We start from the raw sequence: 26,421 nt of genomic DNA on the forward strand, positions 1-26,421 counted from the left end.
CTTGTTTCTCTCCAGTCCAATCAGCATCCTTGTTTCCTTCCAGTCCAGTCAGCATCCTTGTTTCCCTCCGGTCCACTCAGCATCCTAGTTTTCCCCCAGTCCAATCAGCATCTGCATTTTACAGATTTACATGTAACCCAAGCCATCATTTGGGGCGGTATACACAGGGTTAAGAGTGCAGCCTCTGGGAACAAGACTGCTTCACTTTGCACTTGGCTCCACTAGTTACTATCTATGACCTTGAGTAAAGTAACTTAATTTTTCTGAGCCGGTTTCTCCAGAAACAGGGAAAATGACTCTACAGTTCATAAGGCTGTTGTGGGCAGTTGGGAGAGAATGACATTTGGGGATCTCACCAGGCCCAGCACTCGGCGAGCCCTGAACAATAAGAATAGTTGACGTTTGTTAGCTCAGAGTCACACAACTGTTTTTGGTGGAGGCAGGGCTAGTCGTGCGGTCTTGGCTATAGCGCCCCGCCTCCCGCGTGTCTGATTCCGTGTGCATGGACCTTCGGTCTAGAGCACGTTGAAGCTCAGTGCTGATTGCTGCGTTTCTGAACTTTCCCTTGTCTTTAGAGGTGGTTTGCTCTGCTACCTGTTTCTCTTTTTTTTTCACAATGGACGTTATTGAGAGCTGCTGAAGTAGTTGGCCTCAAGGTGCTTCCTGCTCAGGTGGCAGAGTCCTGAGTGTTCATGCCCATGGCAAGCTTGTGCCATGTGGGCCTAGAACAGGCAAGTGGGGTTAGTGTACGTGTTCCCAGTGGGCACTGCCAGTCTCCAGCAGCCCGAGTCACTGTCTAGGAGGCTTGACATTAATTGTCTGTTAAATTGAAAGGACTTAACTGATACAGAATCTGACACTATGGCAGTGGCCAGGAACCAGCAGTGACACCAGCATCTAACAGTGTTTTCCCCTCTGTGACTGGTTATACCAGTAGTGAGGCGTAACGTGGTCCATTGAGTAACCTTTGTCAAAAACAGAAAATCTGCAATAATTTGTGTGTAGGTGGAAATGGGCCTTATTTCTGGGTGTCTCTTTACCCTCATATCACGGTTCAGCCTGGTAGAGTTACTCAGATTCCAGAAGATTCTGGTCAGTGCGATGATGTTATTGCTGATAATAGCATTTACTGAAGGCTTACTGTGCTGGTTGCTTTACATAGCCTGACTTACCGCATCCTCGTCATCGCCGGCGATGTGCACACTGATGATGTAAACAGCTTTGTTTTGCATGTGAGGAAGCTGGCTCTGGCAGAGTTTGAGTGACTTGCACAAGATACCCAGGGATGGGAGTAGAGTTCTGTTTTCAGCCCAGGTTTGTTGTGACTGAGTCCAGGCTCTTCACCACACACTGTGTCATGCTGTGTTTGCAGTGGTGAAGCAGAGAAACTGTTGGAAGTCCTTTCAGAGGCAGGATGTGGTGTAGATACCTATCTGTGAGTTTACTGACGTTTTCTGAACACCGGTGTGGCTGGGCATTATCCTTAGCATTGTGGGGAAACCAGTGCACTCTAGTCTGTCCATGCTTGAAGGTGCTCCTGACCCCTCCTGGTATACAGACCGCTCTAGTAGAGGGCTGAATGCCGTGAGGATGTGGGGACGGTGAGACTGTACCTGTGTGCACACTGCCATTTATTGAAGGCCTTCCTATATACTGCATTCCTCGTCTGAGAGTGCTGCGACCCGTCGTGTGGGTACCAGAGGAAGGACGGGGCATCCCGAGTGCAGGCAACATTCCAGGACCTCAGCCACACTCCTTAGCACGTCCCTGTGGCCCGGGACCTGCTCTGGCTCCACTTGTGAGGGTGGATGAAGCATCTGTGCAGAGGCAAATTGTGTTTCTCCAAGTGGCCCAAGGGGCGGGGGTTCTGGGCTGAACAGTGGGAACGGGGACTCTAGGAGGCAGTTGGACCTGTCAGTAGTTCAGTTGGAGTTAGGGTGGGATAGGTGTTGGGGTTAGAAAGGATGCCTGAGAGTTAGGGCCTGGTCAGGGCTGGAGCCCCCGAATTCTGAACTAAGGAAGGGGGCCTTTCTCTCTGAGCCAGTAGTGTTCCGGAGCTTTGTGAGTGGGGACTGAGTCATCAGTGCTTCTGATGGAAGCTGCTTCAGCTGATGTGTGGGCTAGATGGGAGAGAAGAGGCAGGAAGGAGGAGAGGAGAGTTGGTGACAGCAGGTGGTCTCTAAGGTGTGAGCGGTCACACATGGGAAAATACTGTCACACGCAGTATGTCAAGTGCAGTGTGGGGACAGTTTGTGCGATGCTAGGGGCTGGTCCTGTAGGGCTTTCAGATGGTGTGTTGTGCAGGCGAGAGGGAGAATGCAGTTATGGAAGATGACTAAGTTTAGAATCATTTTTCTTATGAGAAGGGGAAAAAATGTTTGTATATGCTTTTTATTCACACACAAACAATCCTCAGGGAAGACAGAGAAAAATATCTGGCTTTGGAAGGGTAAATAAACCCTTTCTGTCTTGCCTGGCGTTTGGGTTCTGAAGCAGGGAGATTGCCTTATTGTAACTGTTCATTCAGGCAGAAATGTCAGCAGGGAGGAATGAGGCTCATTAACAGGCGCTCCCCTCCCCAGCCTCTTCTCCATGGGGGGTAACCTGGGCTTTCCTGCAAGTAGTGGTGGAATCTTTAAAAGAAAACTGTCAAGTTTTGGGTGTACAGTCACATCAGAATGCAAGTTAAAAATAAAGTGTGTGCTTAGTCTCCTTAGATAAAACCACAAAATGTTTTGACTGGCCAGTGTCCTCAGAGTGTCTTCTTATCTGAGCACCCATGGTGGTCGGTGGTCAGCCGAGTCACAGAGGGCCCACTGGGTCTGGCTTCCTTCTGGCCTCAGGCTTAGAATGGTGACAGGGAGGGGGCTCCCATCACACTAGGGAGGTGTGCCTGTTGGACACTCCTCGGCGTTTAAGGGCCTGTGTATGCTGTCCAGAGGCACACTGAGGGATGAGCGGTGGGTGGCCATATGAAGGCAGGTTTGGGGCAGTGTTCCTGGGGGAGGAATGGCCATTGTGTGGGTCCTGGATGGTCACAGGTTGGTGTGTTGGAAGGACAGATGGAAAGATGCCAGTGACCTGGGTGGAGTTAAGGATGAGGTGTGAGGAGACCCCTGGCTCTTAGGCCTTTGTACACTCAAGTGGTGGTCAAAGCCAGAACTCGGCCAAGTCCTTACAAGTGGCACTTCAAAGTCTGTGTCCTGAAATGTCATCTAGTTAAAATAATGACAACAGTGACGGGCTGTGCACATGGAGGATGACAGGGAATCAAATGAGAAAGTGGATTGGGTCCTGAGCACCGCACATAATCAGAATTGCACTCAGTGTTTGCAGTGGCTCTTATTAGTGAGCCTTTCGCACTCAAGTGGAAGTTCCTAGAATAATGGGCAAAGAAAAGAAATGATGTATTTTCGAAAGTTACTGAGTTTAGCTAGCTATCCCAAGAAAAGCCCATGTGTGCTATTCTTTATTGTGTAGAAAAATTTGTTTCTGTCACCATTGTGTTATCATCAGATTAAGCTGTCGAGTCAGATGGATGCGGTGCGTTGTGCTGGCGTGTTGGTGATTACCACGTTCCCACACCCACTCCAGACCATCAGTCTCCGGGCTGAGCCGGCCTCCCAGAGCAGGTGCTAGGGGGACGGAAGCCAGCCCACGAGGATAGAGTCTCCATCGGGTCAGCATAGGGAGGCTGCTCCGATGAGGTTACTTTTGAAATTTGTTGCAAAAACTGTTACTTAGAACAAATATGCCGGTTCTAAAATTAAGTAAATATCTTAAAATTCAACATTATCCATCCTTTTAGCCACGGTCAGCCACCGTTGTGGTCTTCTGCCCACCAGGAGGCCAGGCCCCCAGAGAGCTCTGCATTCTGTCTGTCATGGGTGACCAAGAGTTTCCCTGGACAGAGGCTTTCAGGGCTAACACCAAGAAAGTCTCGGGCAAGCTGGGGTGGTTGGTCGCCCAGACACTCTCATTTCCAGGTCCTCCATGACATCCTCGCTATGGCTGCACTACTGACTTCAATCCACTTGGCCCTTGAGTCATAAACAGTAGTTTAGTTTTCTTTTTTTTTTCCCTCTCAAAGTATAGGTTTTAAAGACTTCCTCTTAGCTTCCTTTTTTTTTTTTAAATTTTTTTCATGAGTGTAATTAGGACATTTCCCAGAGCCTTTGTTATTTCCCTCTAGACTGAGATCCCTGTGATGTGCTGTGCTGTGCTTATGAACTCTGGGTCACTCCAGAAAAGCCTCTGAAGGTTGTGCTCCTGATCTCCTCTTTTCTTTTCTGGATGCTGGGGTTTCTTGGAAAGAGACCTTCAGGCCTGAGGTACTATCACTCCTGCCGTTGAGTATGAGACAGTTAAGGCAGAAGGGGTTCTTGGAAGGATTAGTGAAATATTCTTTCATGTTGCCCAGATATAAGTGTTTCCAGCGGTTTTGTGTTGGAAGCAGCCATTCGATGTGCTTCAGTCATGCCCTGGCAATCATGTGGAAACTCCCAGGGACTTATCGGGAATCAGCTCATGGCTGCGTGTGTTCCTGGTCTGTTTTCGTTGTTGGGTGCTCACTACGACCCTGTGCTCTATTCAGCATGACTCAGAACAGTAGGACACTGGCTCCAGGCCGCCCGGAGTTTACCTGTCTGGAGGTCACCTTTTGGATACTGGGTAAGTATTGGCACATCCTCTGTGTTGGCCGGGCCACCTCCATCTGGCTGTCACACCTGAGGCTGCCTCTGGGTGTGTCGGACACAGTACACATGGGCTCTAGATTTATGTAGGGAATGAGAATTTTCACATCTCGCCGCCCTCACGACTCCAGCCGAGCAACCTCAGTTTCTTTAGCCTCGCATGCCCCACAGGTCTCCCTGCTTCTCTCCCTGAGGGCGTCAGGGAAGCTTCCTGGGAATGCCTAACCCCACAGGGAACTGCTGAGCGAGGCCCCAGACGGTGTCAGCTTGGTATTCAGGCAGAGACAGGGAGAGAGTCAGCCTCTCACTGCCACTTCCTCCGTCTGTTGAAGGCAGGGGGCTAGAAATGCTCTGACCCTCCTTTCCTGTCCAGGTCCCAAGTGGAATGAGCCTGTGAGACTCATCTTGACACCACTTTCAGCCCAATGGCCCTCCGCATCCATTCTGGCACCTTCTCTAGAAGCCTGTGCATCAGTGCTTTGCTCTAAGAGTGAATGGGTAGGAGGCCCCATGCCCCTCTTCCTAGAGCTCCCCTCTGCTCTCACCTAGGGAGCCTCTTTTGGCCCAGCCCAAACACAGGCACCGTCTGCTCCTGGTCTCTGAGTCTTTCCCGTGTCTCAGCTCTTCCGGAAGCCTCTTCAGCCCCGTAATATCTCCTCCCCTTCAGCCTATCACACTTAGACTCAGGTTTCTGCTTTACTTGTATTGCTTTCACCTCTTGATGCTGGAATTCTGTGTTGGAAGCTTCCCAAGGCCTGGTGTGGGGTTTATACTTGGTGGAAAGCTAACAAAGGATGCTAAACATAGGTCACTGTGGACCGAATGTGCCCTCCAAAATTCATATGTTGAAGCCACCCCCCACTGTGTGACTGTATTTGGAGATGGGGCCTTTAGCAGATAATGCAGATTAAATGAGGTTATAAGGTGGGGCCCTAATGTAGTAGAATTGGTAGCCTTGTAAGGGGACAGAGAGAGAGAGAGAATCTCCACCATGTGAGGACACAAGGAAAAGGCAGCAATCTATAAGCCAAGGAGAGAGTCTTCACCAGAAACCAAATCAGCTGGAACCTTGATCTTGTACTTTCCAGCCTCCGGGACTGAGAAAATAGATGTCTGTTGTTTAAGCCACTCAGTGTGGGGTATTCTGTTAGGAAGTGCAGACTACAGTCATTTCAAAAGCACAAATCTGCCTTGAGGTTTGCGTGTGGAGGTGGAATTTGGAGATGAGGATAACTGTGATTAGACAGTGCTCAAAAGTCCCATAGGATTGTCCTCAGCCTTAGCTCTTGGCATCCCAAACGGTGTGTATGGGTGTATAAGAGTAAGGAAATGAATGAACAGAAACCTAACTGATTACCAGGGACCCCAGAGGTTGCAGAAAGGGGAAATAGCAGGCAGGGCAAGAGCCGCCCAGAGGGCCAGTGGACTGTTGACAGGCCTGGTGTTACTCTGTCACTGGGTGGGCACATTATGGTAAGCTCTCAAGGCACCCAGGACCTAATGGGGAAAGGGAGGTGGGGAGGAGAGACCCCCTCGAGTAGTGGATGACCCGATTTCTTAAGCACGAGGAGGGGTTAGGAGCCAGCCTAGACTTCTTGGTTGGAATTTTTTTGTTGCTTTGTTGATTTTTTTCTTGAGATTGTTCAGTTGAGTCTCTAATCCTCCCTGGATCAAGGAGCAGCATGGAGTCATCCTGCTGGACACCCACTGGAATTCTAAGAACCGTGCAGTTTGCTCCTTTTCGTGCTAAGATGTCTATCTGAGGAGTTTTGGAGGTCTCTGTTGAGTTGGGGACCTAACAAGACGTTTCTCACTGGAAGGTTCCTGGCCCACACTTGCACCAGATTACCCTGCATTTCATCCCTGCCTGTTGATGGGGGACATAAAAAAGATAGGAGACAGGAGATTGTTAAATTTACTGCTGTCCAAGTCACCAGTTTGTGTTATATCTTGTAGATCTGAAGAACGTATCAAATATGTGGGGATTTTTAGGATTGTTGATAAGAAAACTCAAATTGTAACCTTTTACATAATAGGTCTTGCTGTTTCTGAGCTCTGCCTCTGTGCCCTTACAGGGTAGGCCAGCGCCATACCCCTAGAATCCGGCGCTGGGGGCCCAGCTGTGGCAGGGAGAGACTGTGTGGTCAGTGCAGGCTGGCCTGGAGTCCTGGGTGAGGGAATGTGCTTGCTTTATTTGGTGTGGTTAATATTTAAAATATGGATTTGAATTCTCAGTTATGTGTTATTTATTTATTTATTAGCACAGCTCTGTTCGTTGTTTAATTCCATAGTGAGAGTCTGTAAGAATATGATTAACCTTGAGGGCCATCTTATAATGTAATTATTAATGATTGATTCTCTTTATCCTTGAAATCAATAAGAGAAACATAATGGTGTAGTATGTAGTTGGACTCGATTTCTTGCATCTCATAAACATGATTCTGTGACAATGGTAGTATCAGTTTATTACCAGAACAGGTTTGATAAATCTGAAGTGTATGATTAGTTTCATATAATTATTGTGATGTGTAGTGTTCCTTATATGACTTATGTTAATATGGCAAGTGGTGTTAACATCTCCTGCCACTAATAGTCAGGGTGGGGATGTAGCGTAATTGATCTTCCTGGGAGTGCTGTAATGTAAAAACAATTCAGGCTGTTTGAAGTATATTTTACAAGTGTGCATTGGGCCTTTGGGATGTTATATTGAAAAACCCAATTGTACAGTTACCATGGGAACCCAATTAGAATAGATTGCTTGAGTTTTTTTTTTTTTGGTCTTTCATCTTGACCAAAAATCTAATGTATTTTAAATGTTTTCATATGGAATTGTATTCATGCACTGACTTGCTACACCAAAGGATTCTTTTTTTTTTGTTTCCAACTCTGAGCTGAAATAGTGATAAATTCTCCGGTGGAGCTTTATGAGGAAGTCTCCTAGAGAGATTTAATCAGATTTTTGTGGAAAAGTTTGTACAGGTGGTAGTAGAGTTGGAGTTGGTAGAAAGCATTTAAAAAGATGGGAAAATGGGTTCTTTCCTATGATGTTCCTCTGGGTCATGCTCTGGACATGAGATGGAGAATACAGGTGTGCTCCTCTGTCTTCCTCATGTTTGCAGATGTGCGGAGTGGGTCCCAGGGCCCCTGGGGTGCAGGGAACAGAGAGAGCTGGAGGCAGGGCGGGGCACAGTCTCCGGACTCTTCCCTCCACATCAGTGGTCCTCACACGTTTTGGTCTCAGAGATTTTTTTTGTGCTCTTAAAACTTATTGGAGATTCCAAACAACTTATGTGAGTCATATATCAATATTTACCACCTTGGAAGTTTGCACTGAGAAATTTAAAAATATTTATTAATTCATTTAAGCAACAATAAACCTATTACATTTTAATACAAAACATTTTTTTATGAAACGTTAACTATATGTTCCATAAAAAAAAATCAATGAAATGAGTGGTGTTGGTTTACATGTTTTTCAGATCTTTTAAATGACTGCATCCATAGAGACAGCTAGATTCTCGTATCTGCTTTTGCATTCAGTCTGTCGTGATTTGTTGTTTCCATCGAAGAATATTGAGAACTTGGCTTCACACAAATAAGTAACTGGTAAGGGAGAGGTGTTTTAATGGCTTTTTCAGATAATTGTGGATGTTCTTCTTTGAGACTACATCAGAACTGGATAAGTGGTAGTTTCTTGAAGGTTCTTTGCATGTGGAGTCTGAGCCTTAGTGAACTAATTGTACACCGTTACATGAAAATCCATCGGCCTGTCTTGCACCTTGAATGATCTTGTAACATTCATCAGTCCTTTGGAAAAGATTGGTTTGCTGCATTATACAGATTTTCCAAATGTTGACATGTTTCATAATACAGTATTAAAAATCATACTTGTTAATATCACCGCCTTTATCCTTAAAAATGTCTTAGAATTGGGAGGCTGTCAAGCTGTGGTGGTGGATTTGTTTCCCAAGTTCTAATCGTCACTTAAAGCTCTCGTTTTATCGTTAGCAACAAATTCTGTCAGTTGTGTCACTTACAGTGACAGGCTCACTTTGTTTAGTTTTGAGAAAATGTCTGCCAGCTAGCCAAGTCTGAGTAACCCTAGGTCGTTAGCCCTTCCTACCTGTAAAGCTTCTGTTTCCTGAACAAGTCAGCAGTTCATCTCCAATCACCAGCAGTCACGGAGTGCTTTCCTCCAGACAGCTGTTCTTGGCTTGCAGAGAAGTGCTCTGTTGTTCTTCCCATTTGGGCTCAGAATATTGAAAAGGGTCAAGATTGAATAAAGTTCACCAGTTTGATGGCTTCATCAGGATATTCTTTTGTTTTGGTGAGCAGGATTGGCCCGGAGCTAACGTCTGTGCCAGGCTTCCTCTATTTCGTAGGTGGGACACCACCACAGCGCGGCTTGACAAGTGGTGCATGGGTCTGCGCCCAGGATCTGAACTCGTGATCCCCAGGCTGCCTACGTGGAGTTTGCAAACTTAACCACTATGCCACCAGGCAGGCCCCAGGACATTCTTAAATGAACCTTTTTATTTTCCCTTAATGGTGAGTTTGTGGAGGGGAGGGGAGGATGATCCCTCCATAGTTTAATACCAAGATGTTGTTTTTCAGCAGTTTTACTCACATTGCTTTGGCATCATCTTTCACATGAAGTGTGATGTTAGCTGTACATTTTTGTAGGTGCCTCTTGCCAGATTGAGGAAGTTTTCCTCTTTTATACTGTTAATGTGGTGAATTATACTGATTGATTTCATGTTAAACCAGTTTTGCCTTCCTGGGTAAACCCACCTGGGCTTGATGTATTATATTCCTATATTGCTGGATTCAGTTTGTTAATATTTTTTAGGGGCTGTGTGTCTGTTCACGAGGGATATTGATCTGTAGTTTTCTTATCTTGAAGTGTCTTTCTGGTTTGGTATTAGGGCAATCCTAGACTCATAAAGTGAGGCCTCTCTTATTTTCTAGAATAGTTTGTATAATATTAGTATTGTTTCTTCTTTGAATGTTTGATAGGATTTACCAGTGGAGCCGTTTTGGTGTGGAGTTTTCTTTGTGGGAAGGATATTAACTACAGATTTGCTTTCTTTAGTAGATAGAGTGTTATTCAAGTCATGTATTTCTTCCTGAGTGACTTTTTGGGAATTTGTGTTTTTCAGAGAATTTGACCATTTCATCTAAACTGTTGAATTTATTGGCCTAAAGTTATTTTAATATTCATTTATTATCATTTTAATGTCTGTAGGATTTTAAGCCATGTTTTTATTGTTTTGTTTTTCTTCCAGATATTGGTAATGTGTGTTTTCTCTATTTTTTTTTTCCAGTTGATCTGGCTAGAAGTTTATCACTTTTCAAAGAATAAAATTTTCTTATCATTGATTTTCTCTCTTTTCTATTTTATAGATTTCTACTCTTATCTTAATTCTTCTTTCTGCTTGCTTTGTTGGGTTTACTTTACTTTCTTTTTTGTAGTTTCTTAAGGGGGAGGCGAAGATCATTAAGCTAAGTCCTTTGATCTGTGTTCATATAAACATGCAGGGCTAGGAATTCCCTCTGAGCACTGCTTTAGCTGCATCCCACAGATGGCCCCCTTGGTTTCCGTTTTCATTCAGTGCAGAGTGTTTTCCAGTCCCTTGTGATTTCTTCTTTAATGTATGGGTTACTTAGAAGTGCATCATTCATTTCCAAATATTTGGGGACTTTCCCCATATCTGTGTTATTGGTCTCTCATTTAATTGCTTTGTGGTCGGAGGACACACCAGAATATGATCTATCTGGTGAATGTGTGCACTTGAAAAGAGGGTATTTTCTTTGGTTTTGGGTGGGGTGCTCTTTTAAATGCAAGTTGGGTCAGATTTGTTGATAGTGTTGTTCAAGTCTTCTGTCTCCTTTCTGCTTTTCTGTCTCCCTGTTCTGTCAATTGTTAAGAGAGGAGTGTTGAAGTCTCCAACTGTAACTGGAGATTTGTCTGTTTCCCCTTTCATTCTCAGTTTGTACTTCATCTCTTTCAAACTCTTTGACTAGGTGCACGCACATTTAGAATTCTTATATTGTCTTAGTGAATTGACACCTTTACCCTTTTGAAATGGCCTTCTTTCACCTTGGTAATATTCCTTGTTTTGAAATTACTTGTTGGATGTTAAGATAGCCACTCCAGCTTTCTTTTCATTAGTATTTCTGTGGTAAATGTTTTCCAATTCTTTTACATTTTACCTGTTTGGCCATTATATTTAATGATAGCATACAATTAGGTCTCTGACTTTTAAAAATCAAATCTGATAATGTGTTTTTAAAATTGGGATATTTAGACCATTTACATTTTGTGTGATTGTCAGTGTGACTGGGTTTAAGTATGTCGTCTTCCTATTTGTTCTTTCGCCTGTTCCTCTGTTTTCCTGCCTTCTTTTGTATTATTTGAATATATTTTCTTAATGATTTCAGCTTAACATTTTATCCAGATTACTGCCTTACTAGCTCTCTGTCTTCCTCTATCGTTTTTTAGAGGTTGCTCCAGGGTGTGTAATACTCACATTTAGCTTACCATAGTCTGCATTCACATGATGTTATTCAGTGGCACATACTCTGTAGGAACCTTATATCAGGATGCTTCAATTTCTTTCTCGTTTTTTTGTTGTATTCCTTTAATACATTTTATTTCTGCATGTTATAAAATCCAATATGTATTGTTGTTATTTTTGATTTAGGCAGTCAGTTATCTTTTAAAGGGATTAAAAATAGGGGAAACCCCCAGCTTTGATATTTACCTATATATTTACCATTTCTCAGCCTCTTCATTCCTTTGTGTAAATCTGAATTTTCATCTGGTATCATTTTTTTATACCTAAGGAATTTGCTCCAATGTTTCTCAAATGCAGGTCTGCTAGTGTATGAATTGTCTTTTTTTTTCTTTTTTTGTAAAAGCTTTTATTTCACTTTCATTCTTCGAAGATATTTTGCTGCTTATAGAGTTCTAGCTTGACTTTGTTTTTCCTTTTCATGCTTTAAATATGTTGTTCCATTGTGTCCTGCCTTGCATAGCTTCTGACCATCAGTTTGCCATCATTCTTAATTTTGTTCCTCTGTGTGTAATCTGTCTTTCCCCCCCCACTTCAGGCCACTTTTAAGATTTTCTTCTTTATTGCTTGTTTTCAGCAATTTGATTATGATTCGCCTTGGTTTGGTTTTCTTTGTGTTTCTTCTGCTTTGGTTTCATTGAATTTCTTGCATCTGTGACTATGGAAGCAGTTACTATTTCTTCAAATCTTTTTCTGCCTTTTCCTTTTCCTGGGGCTGCACTTATGCCCCGTAGCTTACTAATGCTCTGTTCATTTCCTTCGGCCTCTTTTCCTTTCTCTGCCTGGATGTTTTAAAATGTTATGTCTTCACTGCACTCACCTGCTCCCTTCTGCTGTATCTAATCTGTTAATCATATCCAGTGTAGTTTTCATTCTAGTTACTGTATTTCACATTTACATTCCATTTGGGTCTGCTTCATAGCTTCTATTTCTCTCATTGTGTTCATGTTTTCCTCTGTGTTCTTGAACATATGGGACATATTTATAATAGCTATTTTACCCCATGGTAAAATATGGCTGGCTCCAGAGCTCATGACCTTTAGTGCATGGATTTCGGGACAGCTATTTTGGCTGACAGAAGGCGGTTGTATTTATTTTCTGATTCTTGGCTATATTTAGGTAATTGTGGTTGTTGGAGAACTGTGTGCTAAGAAAGAAAGTTAAATATGCCAGGAAACCTAGGCTAACAATAGCTTATACAAGTACAGATGAAATCTGTCACTGAGCATACAGGCAGCCATGGTGAAAAGGGAAGTAGGAGCTCCCCAGCACTTGTTGTGTAATTAATAAACGAATATCATCTGTGTAGGAGAGAAACCTTTTCCTGTGGAGAGAATTTGTCCTAAAGTTTTAAATATGGGGGAGCAAGCAATTTAATGTTGGCATTTAAAAAATAATACAAATGCAGGAATGGTTTTTGTATGACTTTATTTTGTTGTGGATTCTGAATAGAAGCTGAGGGTATCATGTTATTTAGGGAACTAAGAATGGTAGTCCAGGTAGGTGGGATTCCGGTGGTCTTCCTTGATTCAGGTGGAGGACGTAAGACTGTCGAGAGAGGAATGAATAGAGGGAGGGCCTTCTCAGGTGAGTGTTGTCACCCAGGAGTTTGATGGAAGTGGGCGGCAGTGTTCAGGTCAGCTGCCCGTGGCTGTCAGAGCTATCCCTCCTGTTCCTGGTCTGCTCCGCTGCTTCCTGCACCCTCTCACTTCTGGGGATGTGGCTGCTGGGAGGCAGTGGACAGGGACTGGGGGGCAGGACAGGGCCTGAGCTCTTGGCATGGCTGTTCCTTGTCTGATCTTGAGCAGAGGACTTCAGCTCTCAGTGCTTCAACTACCCCTTTCTAGCCCCTTCTGCCACCTGCCACCCATGGTTCTTGCTCCTCCTAGTGGCCTTGCCTTCTGAGATCTGGTAACACCACACCTTCCCGTCATCCCGCAGTCCTAAAGGTTGGCTCACCCTCTCGACTCTTCCCCTCCTCGTGTGTCACCCCTGTTCCCTGGGTTTAAAGGGCCTACAGTATTTTCTGCATACATCAGATCCAGGTCAATGCCAGGAGTGACACACACGTGAGTTGCAGATAGTAGGTGTTTGGTGAAGTTGGTAGAAACAAGTTGACTGTCTTTTAGGAAGTTCAAAGAATTTTATTTGCATTTTAACTCTAAACTCCATGTGGAGAGGACCAGAATTGTGAAGTCAGAGAAAATCCAGGGCATCTTGAATTCAGATCATTTTTCTCTTACCAATATTATAGTTTTAAATACTTGGCATCACTAGAAATGTACTCTGCTGAGGACTGTTGTTTTGGCGTTTTCACGCTGAGAGGAGCCCAGACAGAAGAAGAGTGTATTCTTCCTGCCAGAGTTCACACGCCGCTACAGTTAATGCCTCTGTCCAGCCCAGACCTTCATCAATTTAATAGTGGTGATAACATTAACCCCCTGCATTGCTGTCTGCCTGGCTGTCTGGAGAGCTCTCTGCAGCTCTGCATTTGAAAAATGAGTCAACTAGGGCTGTCCTTTGTCGCAGGTTTCTCGGGTAGCTGGAACTGCTTAGCACACTGGCACAGCTGGTCTGGTGGTTTAGACTATGCTTTTCCCACAGCCATGTGCACACCTGAGAAAATAAGAGTAAATGTGTGTCCTGCATAAGTGTGCAAGGACCTGTGGGTTGCTTAGAGGGTTTGCCTGTGCTCACATGGGTGTCCGCGTGAGTGTAAGAAACACAAATAGCCGTGACTGCTGTGATGGTTGCCAGATGCTTCCTAAAATGAACTGTGCGCCTTTTATTCTCTGTGAATGCCCACATCGCTTCAGTGACACCACATCTCTGAGTTGCTATGGGAGTCAGGGGGAAAAATGTGTTAACTTAGAAAGTTGAGGATTACTTATAAATTTCAACCCATATATATACAGATATACACAGCATGCTAGTATGCAGTGGGAAACTAAGCTGTTTTTCTATCTCAAAGGATTAATTTAAATTTTGAAAGTGTTTCTTCGCATAATATTCAGCCTCTAGCAAAAGTATTCATTGCTGTTTACCAGTCATCAGATGAACATTTCCAGGTCTTGTCAATTTTCCATTTTGTGGAATTTGGACTTCGAAGCTCTTTTGTATATTAATTTGGTCTTCCACGGATTTCTGATGCAGTTTTTTTTCTTATTTTTTTCACTCTGTTTTTTTCTTTTTCCTTCCTTCTTTTTTCTTTTTTTAAATTTTGTGTTGTGTGATACATATATATGAGGTATGTGTAAGTTATGAAGTAAAAATGTTGCTCAGGACACCTGTCAACTTACCACTGATTTAAGTGCCACATCACCAACTCTGTGGAGTTTATCCGTGCTCCGCCGGTCCTGTGTTGCCCCCGCCTTCCCACCCTCCCCACCCCAAGTTATCAGGATTCTGAATTTGGTGTTTTATCGTTCTCCTGCTTTTTAAGTGTGTACAGCTTACCATCTCTCTAGCTACTGCTCAGCAAGGTCTCATTTAGTGTGGCTTGTTTTGACCTTTATGAAAAGGATCTTATATTATCTGAGTATCTTGAGACTTGCTTTCTTCCGTTCAGTATTCCATTTCTGAATTTTGTCCGAGTTGCGTGTAGCTGTAGTTCATTGTCTGTACGTGATAGCATTTCATCGTGCGGCTGTACCACTGTGTGTTTATATACTTTTCTGTTCTCCCATCTCTGGACACTTGAATTGTCCCCAGATTTTGGCTGTCACCCACTGCACCACTCTTAAATGTTGCTCCCACTGCACGTTTATAACGGTTTCTCCTTGGTGTCCACTCAGGGTACAGTTATTGCCCTGTCAACCTTCAGTGTTAGAAGACAATAACTGTTTTGTAGAAATGGAGCAGATTACCCGCCTATCAGTTGATGCACCTCCGTACCAAAACTTGGAATTTACTTAATAGTTGCTAACCTACTGGGTAGAAAATACTATCTCATTGTGATCTTAATTTACATTTCTCTGATTACCAGTGGGGTTGAAGATCGTTTCATGTTGCCATTCCTGACTATTCTTCTGCAGAATGCCTGTTTATAACCCTGTTGGCCTATATTTCTATTGTTGTCTTTTTCTTATTGATTTATAGAAGTATTTTATATATTCTGGATTCTGTTCCTTTGTCAGATACATGAGCTGCAGTGGTCTTCTCCCAGTTTGTGACTTACCTTTTCATTTTCTTTATAGTGCCTTCTGATGGACAAGAGTTCTTAGTTTTCGTATAGTTGATGTAATTTAATTTATGATTCTTTTCCTCTGTGGTTCTCTTTCTGTACTAATATCACATTGTATTAATCACATAGCTTTAGGCTATGTCTTAGCATTGTTGGGGTAAGTCCTTACGTCTTTGTCAATACAGATTTCAGAATCAGCTTATCAAATTCTTAGAAAAAGCCATTGGTGTTTTGATTGGAGGCACTTGGATCTGTAGATAATGTGGGGAGAATGACATCTTTGTGATATGAATCTTCCATTTCAGAAATATGCTCTGTCTGTTTAAGTCTCCTTTAATGTCTCGAATTTTAGTAGTGTTTTTCATAAAGAGCTTGCCCATCTTTTGTGATGGGTTCTCCAGATTGTTATTGTTCTTGTTGTTTCTGTCACTGTTATAAGTGGTATCTTTTATTAGGATTAGGTTTTTCTTTATGGTTGGTATATGGAAATGCTATTGATTTTTGTGTGCTTATCTTATATCTAGTTTCCTGGCTGAATCCTCTTTTTACTTTTAATATCTCTGTGTAGATATTTTGATTTTCTATGTGGACGATCATACTACCTATGAATGAGAGTCGGCTTCTTTCTTTTGACTCTGTTAATCGTTTATTTCTTTTATTTCCTGTTGCGCTAGCTAGGACCTCCAGTACTATGTTCGGTAAAGATATCTGTGGTGATAGTTAATATGCTTACCTTGTTACTTATTTTAATTTTTCACCACCGAAAGTGATACTTGGCATAGCTTTGGTAGAAAGGAAGTTTCCTCTTCTTCTGGTTGTCTAAGAAATTTGTGAAAGTCTTTAATGGGCTTTGAATTTTATTAAATTACTCTTTTGCATCTTCTGAAATGATTGTGTGATTTGTACCCCCATGTGTGTTAATGTGGATAATTGCTTTTATAGATTTATTAATGTTAAATCAGTTTTGCATTCTGGGATGAACCTTTTAAACACCTGTTGGACTAGGCTTACTAATTTTTTGTTTAGGATTTTCGCATCTGTGTCTGTGAATGAGATTGGCCTATTTTTTCCTTTCTTGTAGTGTCCTTGTCTGATTTGGGTTTCAAAGATAAACTGGTCTCATAGAATGGGTTGAGCATTCTCTATTTTCTGTTTTCTAGAAGAATTTAGATTAAAATGATCTTTTTTTTGAAAATTTGGTAGTTTTTGCCTATATAACCTGTTATTAGTGGGAGCCTTAAACTAGTGATTTAATTGCTTTTATAGTAATAAGATTTTTTTTTTTTTAGCTCTAGTTAGGTTAATTATATTGTCAGGCTTTCAATTTTTTGAGAGGAAAAATGATTCATAGTGTTCTTGTATGATTTAAATTTGTGGAATTATGTCTCCTGTCTTCATTCCGTATATTGTTGATTTTTACTTTCTCTGCTTTTAGCTTGTTCTGTCTCATGAGATGTTTGCCTGCTTTTGTGGTCTTTAGGAGCCAGATTTGTCTGTTGTTTCTTAGATTTATAGCTCATTTATTTCTACTGTTTCTTTTCTGCTTTCTTCTTGTTATCTGTCCTTTTTCTGACTTCCTCATTGGAGGCTTAACTTACCCTTCTTTACCCTTTCTTCTTTGCCAGTTTTGTGCAGCAGTCTGTTTATTAGCCTCCACGTGCTGCTTTCACTGTTCTCTAGAAGTTGTACCATAATGTTTTCACTGTTAGGCCTTTTAAAGAGTCTTTTAATTTTCATTATGATTTCTTTCTTGAGTAATGAGTTATTTAGAAGTGTTGTTAAATTTCAAAACGAGATTTTTATTTATGTTTTTGTTGTTAATTTTGTGGTAAACATAACACTAAGATGGCCCCTGTGACTTTAACCTCTAGTGTTACTCGTGTGATTGCTGTATTACATGGAGAAAGGGATTTTGCAGATGCAATTGCAGTTGCTAATCAGTTGACTTTAGAACAGGGAGATTATTTGAATGGTCCTGACCAGTGAGCTCCTGAAAAGCAGTGTGTTCTCCGGCTGGAGGTGGAAGAGGATGTCAGGATCTGAAGCACGTGAGGGAGGTTCTGCATTGCCAAGGCGAGGGGGCCACAGAACAAGGACCTGAGCGTGGTCCCTGCCTGCAAGAAAATGGGGCCTCAGTCCTACAGCTGCAGGCACTGGATTCTGCAACAACCCAAATGTGCTGGCAAGTGGATTCTTCCCCGGAGCCTGCCAATAAGAGCCAGCCCTGTGGACACCTGGACTTGGTCTTTGGGGCCCTCAGCACAGGACCCACGCAAATCCAGCAGCACTTCTGAGCACAGGACTGTCAGATAATAAATGAGTGTTGTTCAGACCACTACATTTGGGGTAAATTCTTTTCACAACAATAGCAAGTTAATATACTTTTTAACCTAATCGTATCATGGTCAGTGTATAAGGCCCAAATGATCTGCTTTTTTGAAATATGTTGAGACTTGTTTCACGGCCTAGTATGTAGTCGTTTTCCATGTATGGTCCGTGTGTGCTTGAGACTAATGTGTGTTCCCTAACTCTTGGATATATATAGAACTCCACACCATTAAATCAGCTGGTTGATTGTGGTGTTAAACATTTGTACTAGCTTTTCTGGTCTTTCTTTTCTATCACTAACTGAGATAAAGTTCTGTATTTTTTCATTTGTACCATTGGTATATTGTCCTTTCTCTTTTTTCTTCATCAGTATATCAGTTTACCAAGTTTATCACTCTTCTTGATGAACTAACTTGGTTTGTTTTTCTTTTTTTTCTATTATGTGCTTAATTTCTAGTTCATGGATTTTTACTCTTATTTCCTTCCTTCCATTTTCCTTGTATTTAATTTGGTGTCTACCCACCCCCCTGCCCCCCGCCCCTTTTCTTGAGATGGAAGCATAAATGATTGGTTTTCACCCTTTCTTCTTTTTTTTTTTTTAAAGATTTAATTTTCCTTTTTCTCCCAAAGCCCCCCGGGTACATAGTTGTGTATTTTTCGTTTGTGGGTCCTTCTAGTTGTGGCATGTGGGACCCTACCCCAGCATGGCCTGATGAGCGGTGCCATGTCCTTGCCCAGGATTCAAACTAGCGAAACCCTGGGCCACCGAAGCAGAGTGTGCAAACTCAACCACTTGGCCACGGGGCTGGCCCCTCAACTTTTCTTCTTTTTAATACATACTATTGGAGCTATAAATTTCCTTCTGAGTACTGCTTTAGGTGTGTTCTACAAGTATTGATATTTCATATTTTTATTTTCATTCAATTCAAAATATTTTCTAATTTTTTTGGGGGGAGGTGAGAAAGATTGGCTCTGAGCCAACATCTGTTGCTGCTCTTCCTCTATTTATGTGGGATGCCACCACAGTGCGGATTGATGAGTGGTGCTAGGTCCATGCCTGGGATCCAAGCCTGTGAACCTTGGGCCACCGAAGAGGAGTGCTCGAACTTAACTGCTATGCCACTGGGCTGACCCCTCTAATTTTTGTTATTTCTTCTTTAACCTAGGGGTATTTAGATGTGTGTGGCTTAATTTGCAAACATCTGGTTTTTTCCTACTTATCTTTTTGTTACTGACTTTTAGTCTAATTCCACTGCAGTTAGTGAACCTCGTCTGCATGATTTCAGTCTTTTGAAATGTGGTGAGGCTTGCTTTATGGAATAGCATATGGTCTATTTTGAGAAGTGTCCATGAACACTTGAAAAGAATGTGTATTTTGTACTTACAGAGTGTAGTGTTCTATGTCTGACCTTTAGTTCAGGTTGGTTAAGAGTGTTCAAATCTCCATATGCTTTATGACTTTCTTGTCTACGTGCTCTATCAGTTACTAAGAGAGATGCATTAAAATCTCATACTGTACAGTCATGCATCGCTTGACGACAGGGATACCTTCTGAGAAATGCATTGTTAGGCAATTTTGTTGTCATGCAAACATCATAGAATGTACATACACAAACGTAGATGGTATAGCCTACTATACATCTAAGCTACGTGGTACTAATCTTATGGACCCACCAACATTTATGCAATCTGTCATTGACTGAAACGTCATCATGTGCATAGTTCACTAAAGTATATTCACATTGTTGTGCGACAGATCTTTAGAACTTTTCATGTTGCAAAACTGAAACTCTTTACCCAGTAAACAGCTCCCCATTTTCCTCTTCCCTAGCCCCTGGCAACATAGTTCTACTTTCTGTTTCTATGAATTTGACTGTTCTAGGTTACTCTTAGAAGAGGAGTTATACAGTATGTGTGTTTTGTGACTACCTTATTTCTTTTAGGATAATGGCCTCAAAGTTCATCCATCTTGTAGAATGTGTTAGAAGGCTGAATAATATTCCATTGTATGTTATAATAGGGTTCTCCAGAGAAACAGAGAAGAGTACTTATTCTAAGGAATGTATATATATAATATGTAAGTATATATATTTTTTGTAAGTATTATAAGGAATAAGAAAGAGATTTATTATAAGGAATTAGCTCACATGAGTATGGAGGCTGAGAAGTCTTGTCATCTGCAAGCTGGAGAATCAGGAGAGCTGATGGTATGAAGTCCCAGTACGAAGGGAGGAGAGGACTGATGTCCCAGCTGGAAGATAGGCACAGAGAAGGAATTCTCCCGTCTTTCACCTTTTTTCCTATTCAGGCCCACAGTGGATTAGATGAGTCCCACCTCCACTGGGGAGGACCCTCTGCCTTACTCAGTCTACCAATTCAGATGGCTAATCTCAATCCAGAAATGCCCTCAGAAATAATGTTAAACAAATGTCTGGACACCCCATGGCCCAGTCAAGTTGACACATGAAATTAAATATCACATATGTATATACCACATTTTGTTTTCTGTTTGTCTGTTGGTGGACACTTGGGTTGCTTCTACCTCTTGGCTATTGTGAAAAGTACTGCTGTGAACATGGGTGTACAAATGTCTCTTCGAGTCCCTGCTTTCAGTTCTTTTGGTTTTATAATCAGAAGTGGGATCATATGGTAATTGTAGCTTTCTGAGGAACCTCCTTACTGTTTTCCCTACCAGCTGCACCATTTTCCATTCCCACCGACAGTGCACAAGAGTCTCAATTTTTCTACACTGTTGCCAAAAGTTATTTTTCTGTGTTTTTTAAAATGGTAGCCATCCTAATAGGTGTGAGATGCGCATTGTATAATTTTAATATCATAATTATAAATAATTATAAATGTAATTGAGTTTAATTTTACCATTTGCAGTCTGTCTCCTGTTTGTCCTACATTGTTTTTGTCCTTTTATTTCTACTTTATTTTGCTTTCTTTTGGATTAATAAAATACTTTTATTGTTTTTCTCATCTATTAACTTTTTGGTAATACATACTTATATTTTTCTTTTAGTGATTAACCTAGAGATTGCAATATACATCCTTGACTTGATATAGTTGACCTAAAATTGATACTTTACTACTTCCTGAACAGTTATTTTATAAAACTTCATTCTGTTTACCTGGGACCCAGCTTTTATTGCTGCTGTATTTTAATTCTATATACACTTTAAAAGCGGTAATCATCATTGTCATTGTTGTTTTAAGTATTCACTGTTCATGTAGATTTGTCATGTGCTCCTCCTTTCTGATACTTTGTGTTCCTTTGTTCATTACCGTGCTTCCATCTGGGGTGATTTACTTCTGCTTGAAGAACTCTTAAAAATTTTTTTAATGCTGATTGACTGGCAGTGCATTGAATCCCTTTTAAAATGCTATTTTGCCTGCATTTTAAAAAGAGCAACTTAACAGTTATTGATTGTTAAGTTCATATTTTGTTTCGTCAGTTTAAATGTCATTTCATTGTCTTCTGGTTTCCAAGGTTTCTGTTGAAAAGTCACTTATTAGCCTTATTGTTGCGCCTTTGAAGGTGATGTGAATTTTTCCCTCTGGTTGCTTTTAAGATTTCCATTTCTCTTTGGTTTGAAGCTAATTAACTTTGTTATGGTTGGTTGTGATTTTTCTTCATATTTATTCTGCTTGGAGTTTGCTGACCTCTGAATCTGCTGACCTGCTGAATCTCTGGGTTGGTATCTGTCATTTGTTTTGGAAAATTCTCCACTCATTTCTTCATCTATTGCTCGTCCTCGCCCGCTCTCTTTTCCTTCTGGGACTGTTAGAGGGTTGGCCCTGCACTGTGTTGCTCATAGCCCTAATGCGCTTGTTCTCCTCCCATTCCTCTTCTCTGTCTGGTTCACACTGGGGATATTTTCTGTTGGCCTGTCTTGTGGTCACAAATCCTCTTTTCTGCTCTGTCCAGTCTGCTATTAATCTTACCCAGTGAATTCTGAATTTCAGATTTTGTGTTTTTCAGTTCTAGAATGTCCATTTCATATTTTAATATATATTTTAATTGTGTGTTTAAAATTCTTCACCGTCTCATTCATTTTGTCTGTCTTTTCTGCTTATTTTTGAACATATCAGCCATAATTATTTTAAAGTTCTTGTCTGTTAACACCAATATATTGGACATCCTTTCTTCTGCTTGTGTGTTCTGTTCTTTCCCTTCTCTTGATTGTCTGGTACACAGACACACATGTACACGCACATATGTGCAAACATGCACCATGTGCACACTCACACAGGATGATTTCCATACATGGGATAGTTTTGTGTTTGGCTTTTTCACCTGACCTTGTATCCTAAGTGCTTATCCATCTTATTGAACTCTTTGCCAACAGTATTTCTAGAGATGGTATGGTATCCCACTATAAAGATGTCATATTCCTTCATTGTTAGGTATTTAGGGCAATTTCATATCTGAGACTCTGTCCTGAAGAATTAATTCAAATTTTGTGTGCACAGATGTTTATTATGGTGTTTTTGAGAACTAAACCAAGTAGGGAAGACTTCTGAAGTCTTAGATTGAGAAATTCTTACCCAGCCTCTCAGCTTCTTGAGTTCAGGGACCGTGTCTTATAATTTTGGATCCCTAGTAGTGTTATGGTCATTTATTCCTGACTTCATTCAAAGCATCATCCACCTGCCGTTTGTCAGGGTCTCATGGTTGGGGTATGTGTCCGACTTTGAACTGGCTGGACAAGCTCCTGACCACATGGAACTTAGACGCTCCATGGGCAGAAGAAGTAACTAATGTGCTCAGGGACCAACCACTTGCTGTGTGGCCAGGCTTCTGGTTTATCAGTGACATCAACTCGTTACCTCCTGGGTCTCAGTTTCACTAGTGTGTACAGTGACAAGGTTGGTCAGCAATGTTAACAGAATTTTTGGCAATGATAGAAATGTTTCCTATCTGTGCTGTCCAGTATGGTAGCTGCTGGTTGCATGTGGCTGTTGGGCACTTGAAATGTGACAAGTGCAACTTAGAAACTGAATTTTTAATTTTATTACGTTCTAGTTAATTTAAATTTTAAACAAGTAGCCACATGTGGCTAATAGCTACTATATTGGCCAGTGCTGGTTCAGATGACTTAAATGTTTGTTAAATGGTGTTTAGTGGTCTTCAGGGTCCATTCTGATTCTGACACTTGGTTTTCTTTGCTGTTTTTGATTTTTTTTATTTATTTATTTTTTTTAAAGATTTTTCTTTTTTCCTTTTTCTCCCCAACGCCCCCCGGTTCATAGTTGTATATTTTTAGTTGTGGGTCCGCCTAGTTGTGACATGTGGTGGGACGCCGCCTCAGAATGGCTTGATGAGTGGTGCCATGTCGGCGCCCAGGATCCAAACCAGCGAAACCCTGGGCCGCGGAAGCTGAAGACACGAACTTAACCACCCCGCCACGGGGCCGGCCCCCTATTTTTATTTATTTTATCACTAGTGCTTTTTCGTGTTCTAACAGATTGCGTACTTTCCCTCTCTGTGAGGTTTTGATAGGGACATCACCTCATAGGGAGAGGACGTTGCCTCAACAGGACGCTAAAAATATAAAGTAGGCCGAACTAGAGAAGAAGAAATGATTTTGTTGGAAATCAGCTTGTGTTGCAAAACCGTTTGAGTAAACTACAACGTTGCCGACACCGCATGTAGACGTTTCTGTTAGCGCTGCACTTTTCCTTTAACCAGGTTTTGGATTTTTGTCAAAATTAACAATTTAAATTTATGATTCAGTTTTCTGTTATAAGTAATTGCTGTTTGTAAATGAGACTAATTTCTCTTTGAATTTTTGGTACAAATAATGTAATTTAGAGTTACAGATCTCTTGATCCTCTGGGTCTAGGCAAAATAAATGTAATATCTAATGCTGGAATCGGGCAAGATTTTCCTGTGAATCTTAAAATATCTGCTTTGTAAAACTGGGTTATTTTAGAAACTATAAATAGTCACTTGGTAATTAGGTGTTTGGGTTTATTTGTTATAATGGAGTGCTTATTAAGTTCAGTGCGTTTTTACCCCATGGAGCAGGAGCTTTTATAGGCCAAGTGATAAGCTTCCTCCTCTACGTTTTGCTTGCTGATTATGACTCATTACAGATGATGGATGACCTGCTGAACTTTTAAATTCCTGTTTGCTTGTAGAGATAGAAAACTCTCATTTCTTTTGATCAGGCCTACTTCAGAATTCTGGAACCACTTGATATAATATAACCTTAGACTACAGCACATTGTCAGAGGGGAGAAATAGTGACGGGATGTGCTCTCTCTGTCATGTGGATGGGATGTGCTCTGTCCCGCCTTATCTCTTTCCTCCAGGATTCTTATTCCTTTTTTGCTAGGCAGAGTTTCTTCACGTAGTTAAATGACATCAGGACTTCATCGGGATGTGGGTTCCTGCAGAAACAGCCCTGTGTCTGGACCCAGGGAATGTAGTGATGTTCCCAAAGCCTTTGCAGGACAGTTGATGTCTTCCTGTGTCCCGCAGGATGGCGCTAAGAAGATCGCTGCTGCACGGTAACTTCCTGGCGCTCTGACATGTTCAGGGCGGGCACTGCAGCCTGCCCTTGCATAGGGCGGTTTTCTGAGAGCGTAGAGGGATGGCTCAGTCTGGTCTTAGGATTTGCGTTTGGGAGTCTCCCTTTTAATTTTATCCTCATCCTTTTGTTTGTTTGTTTTTTATGAGGAAGATTGGCCCTGAGCTAACATCTGTGGCCAGTCTTCCTCTTTTTGCTGAGGAAGATTGTTGCTGAGCTAACAACTTTGCCAATCTTCCTCTATTCTGTATATGGGATGCCACCACAGCATGGCTTGATGAGCGGTGTGTAGGTCTGCTCCCAGGATATGAACCCACAAACCCTGACCTGCTGAAGGGGAGCATGTGAACTTAGCTGCTTTGTCACCAGGCTGGCCTCTATCCTCACCCTTTTTAAGAAAAGAAAATTGATCATTTGCTTCTCTGGGATCAAACTTTGTTACAAACAGAAAGCAGTGTTTTATAAATATTGAGGAAGCACGAAGGTCTGGACTTTCCATTGTCACCCTCAATCTTCCTCCAGCCCCCCCACCTCCAAAGGCAGCCTTAGGACTGCACGCTTTCTGTTTGCCTTTTTGTTATGATCCACTAACAATAAGAACATTTTAAAATTTATGTAAATTTAATGAATGGCCAGTGGGAAGAGAGACTACTTTTATAACAAGATTAATACCTTGGCTCAAGGGCCAGAGCATTTTAGTAAAATCAAAATTTGTATAGTTATCCTAGCCATGCTTTCAACCTCTGGCTTCCTTATAAAAATATCTAAATAAAATATTGGTAGCCGTCTCTGACCATCATTTGCGTCTTTGTATTGTGGCCTGACCTGGAACCCACTCAGGGTCGTGAAATCTGGGCCAGGGTCTCCCGGTTTCCATCACATCAGCTTGTGCAACTGTAGAATCCAGGATGGTGCACCAGTGCTGCCTGTTTCCATGGTCTGGATGTTTCTGGAAAAAAATACAGGGAGAAATATCCTCCACAGTCGTGTTTTAAATAAACTCATACATAATCTCTACCTTTTCCCCCTTTTGAGTGTAGTAGTCTTGGTGTATTCATTTTTTTCTTTTCTTCTTTTGGCAGAGGGGCCTGTTGGAGTTGAAGCTATGGAGCGAATATTCTGAATGGTTCTGATTTTAAACAGGAGGAGCCTCATTTTTTAGTCTGATTTATAATGTGATAGAAAGCTGCTGGCCAGCTGACAGTAATCTTAATTTATGATCTATTTAACCTTTTTATCTCCCAGCCACAACTCACATCCCCTTTCCAGACCTGAATCTCTGTGCCCGCGTGTTTCAGAGGCAGACATGCAGCGTCATGGTTCTGAATCTCAGAGGCTGAGGGGAGGCTTTTCACTGAGAATGTGAATGCCCAGCTGCCGGCCTTCCCTGGCCAGCACACCACGCCGTCAGCAGTGAGGGCACCGTGAAGGCCCTGCAGATGAGTCTCGTCCTCCCCGGTCTCATCTCCCTATTTCTCGACTGCCAGGTCTGTAGTGTCAGGATAGACCCTCCGTGTACAGACCTGTCAGTGGAATGGGGTTTTCTTGACTTTTTATTTTGAATAATTTTAGACTTGCAGAAAAGTCGCACAAGTAGCATAGAAGGTTTCTGTTCACCATCTGCCTAGTTTCACCTGCTGTTACTGTCTTATGTCACCCTTGTCTATAGCCTTGTACAGCTACCACGACCAGGGAGTTAATGCACAAGGCATCAGTATGTTAATTAGTATTAATTAGTATTGTGTAATACTACAGACCTTGTTTGAATTTCAGCAGTTTTCCCACTAAAGTCCTTTTTCTGTCCTGCCATCCAGTCCAAGGCCCCATATGGCATTTAGTCGTTGCATCTCCTTCGTCTCTAGTTTGTGACAGGCCCTCTTTCCTGCTTTTTGTGGCCTGGACACTTTCGAAGAGCACTGGTCACTTATTTAGTAGAACGTCTCTCGTTTGGGTTTGTGATGTTGACTCGTGATTAGGTTGAGGGTCGTGGTTCCCTGAGAAGAGCACAGAAGTGACGTTGCCTCTCAAGGCACCACATCATGAGGCGTGTGATGTTCAGATGTCATGTACTGGTGATGCTCACCGTGGTCACTCGGTTAGGG

At 42.0% G+C, this 26,421-nt stretch overlaps 1 protein-coding gene across 3 annotated transcripts in view; it reads left to right on the forward strand.

Annotated features, from left to right (window-relative positions):
• Window positions 1–26,421, forward strand: part of MGMT (O-6-methylguanine-DNA methyltransferase) — a 293,105-nt gene that overhangs the window by 5,413 nt on the left and 261,271 nt on the right. The window contains exon 1 of one of the 3 annotated variants that reach the window (XM_046652167.1): window positions 8,202–8,300. The exons of the other annotated variants lie outside the window; for them this stretch is intronic. The gene's annotated coding sequence lies outside the window, so the exon portion shown is untranslated. Of the gene's footprint in view, window positions 1–8,201; window positions 8,301–26,421 lie in introns of those variants that run through there. 3 annotated transcript variants of the gene reach the window in all.

Source organism: Equus quagga, chromosome 2 (genome assembly GCF_021613505.1).
Source record: "Equus quagga isolate Etosha38 chromosome 2, UCLA_HA_Equagga_1.0, whole genome shotgun sequence".
Classification (NCBI taxonomy): Eukaryota; Metazoa; Chordata; class Mammalia; order Perissodactyla; family Equidae; genus Equus; species Equus quagga.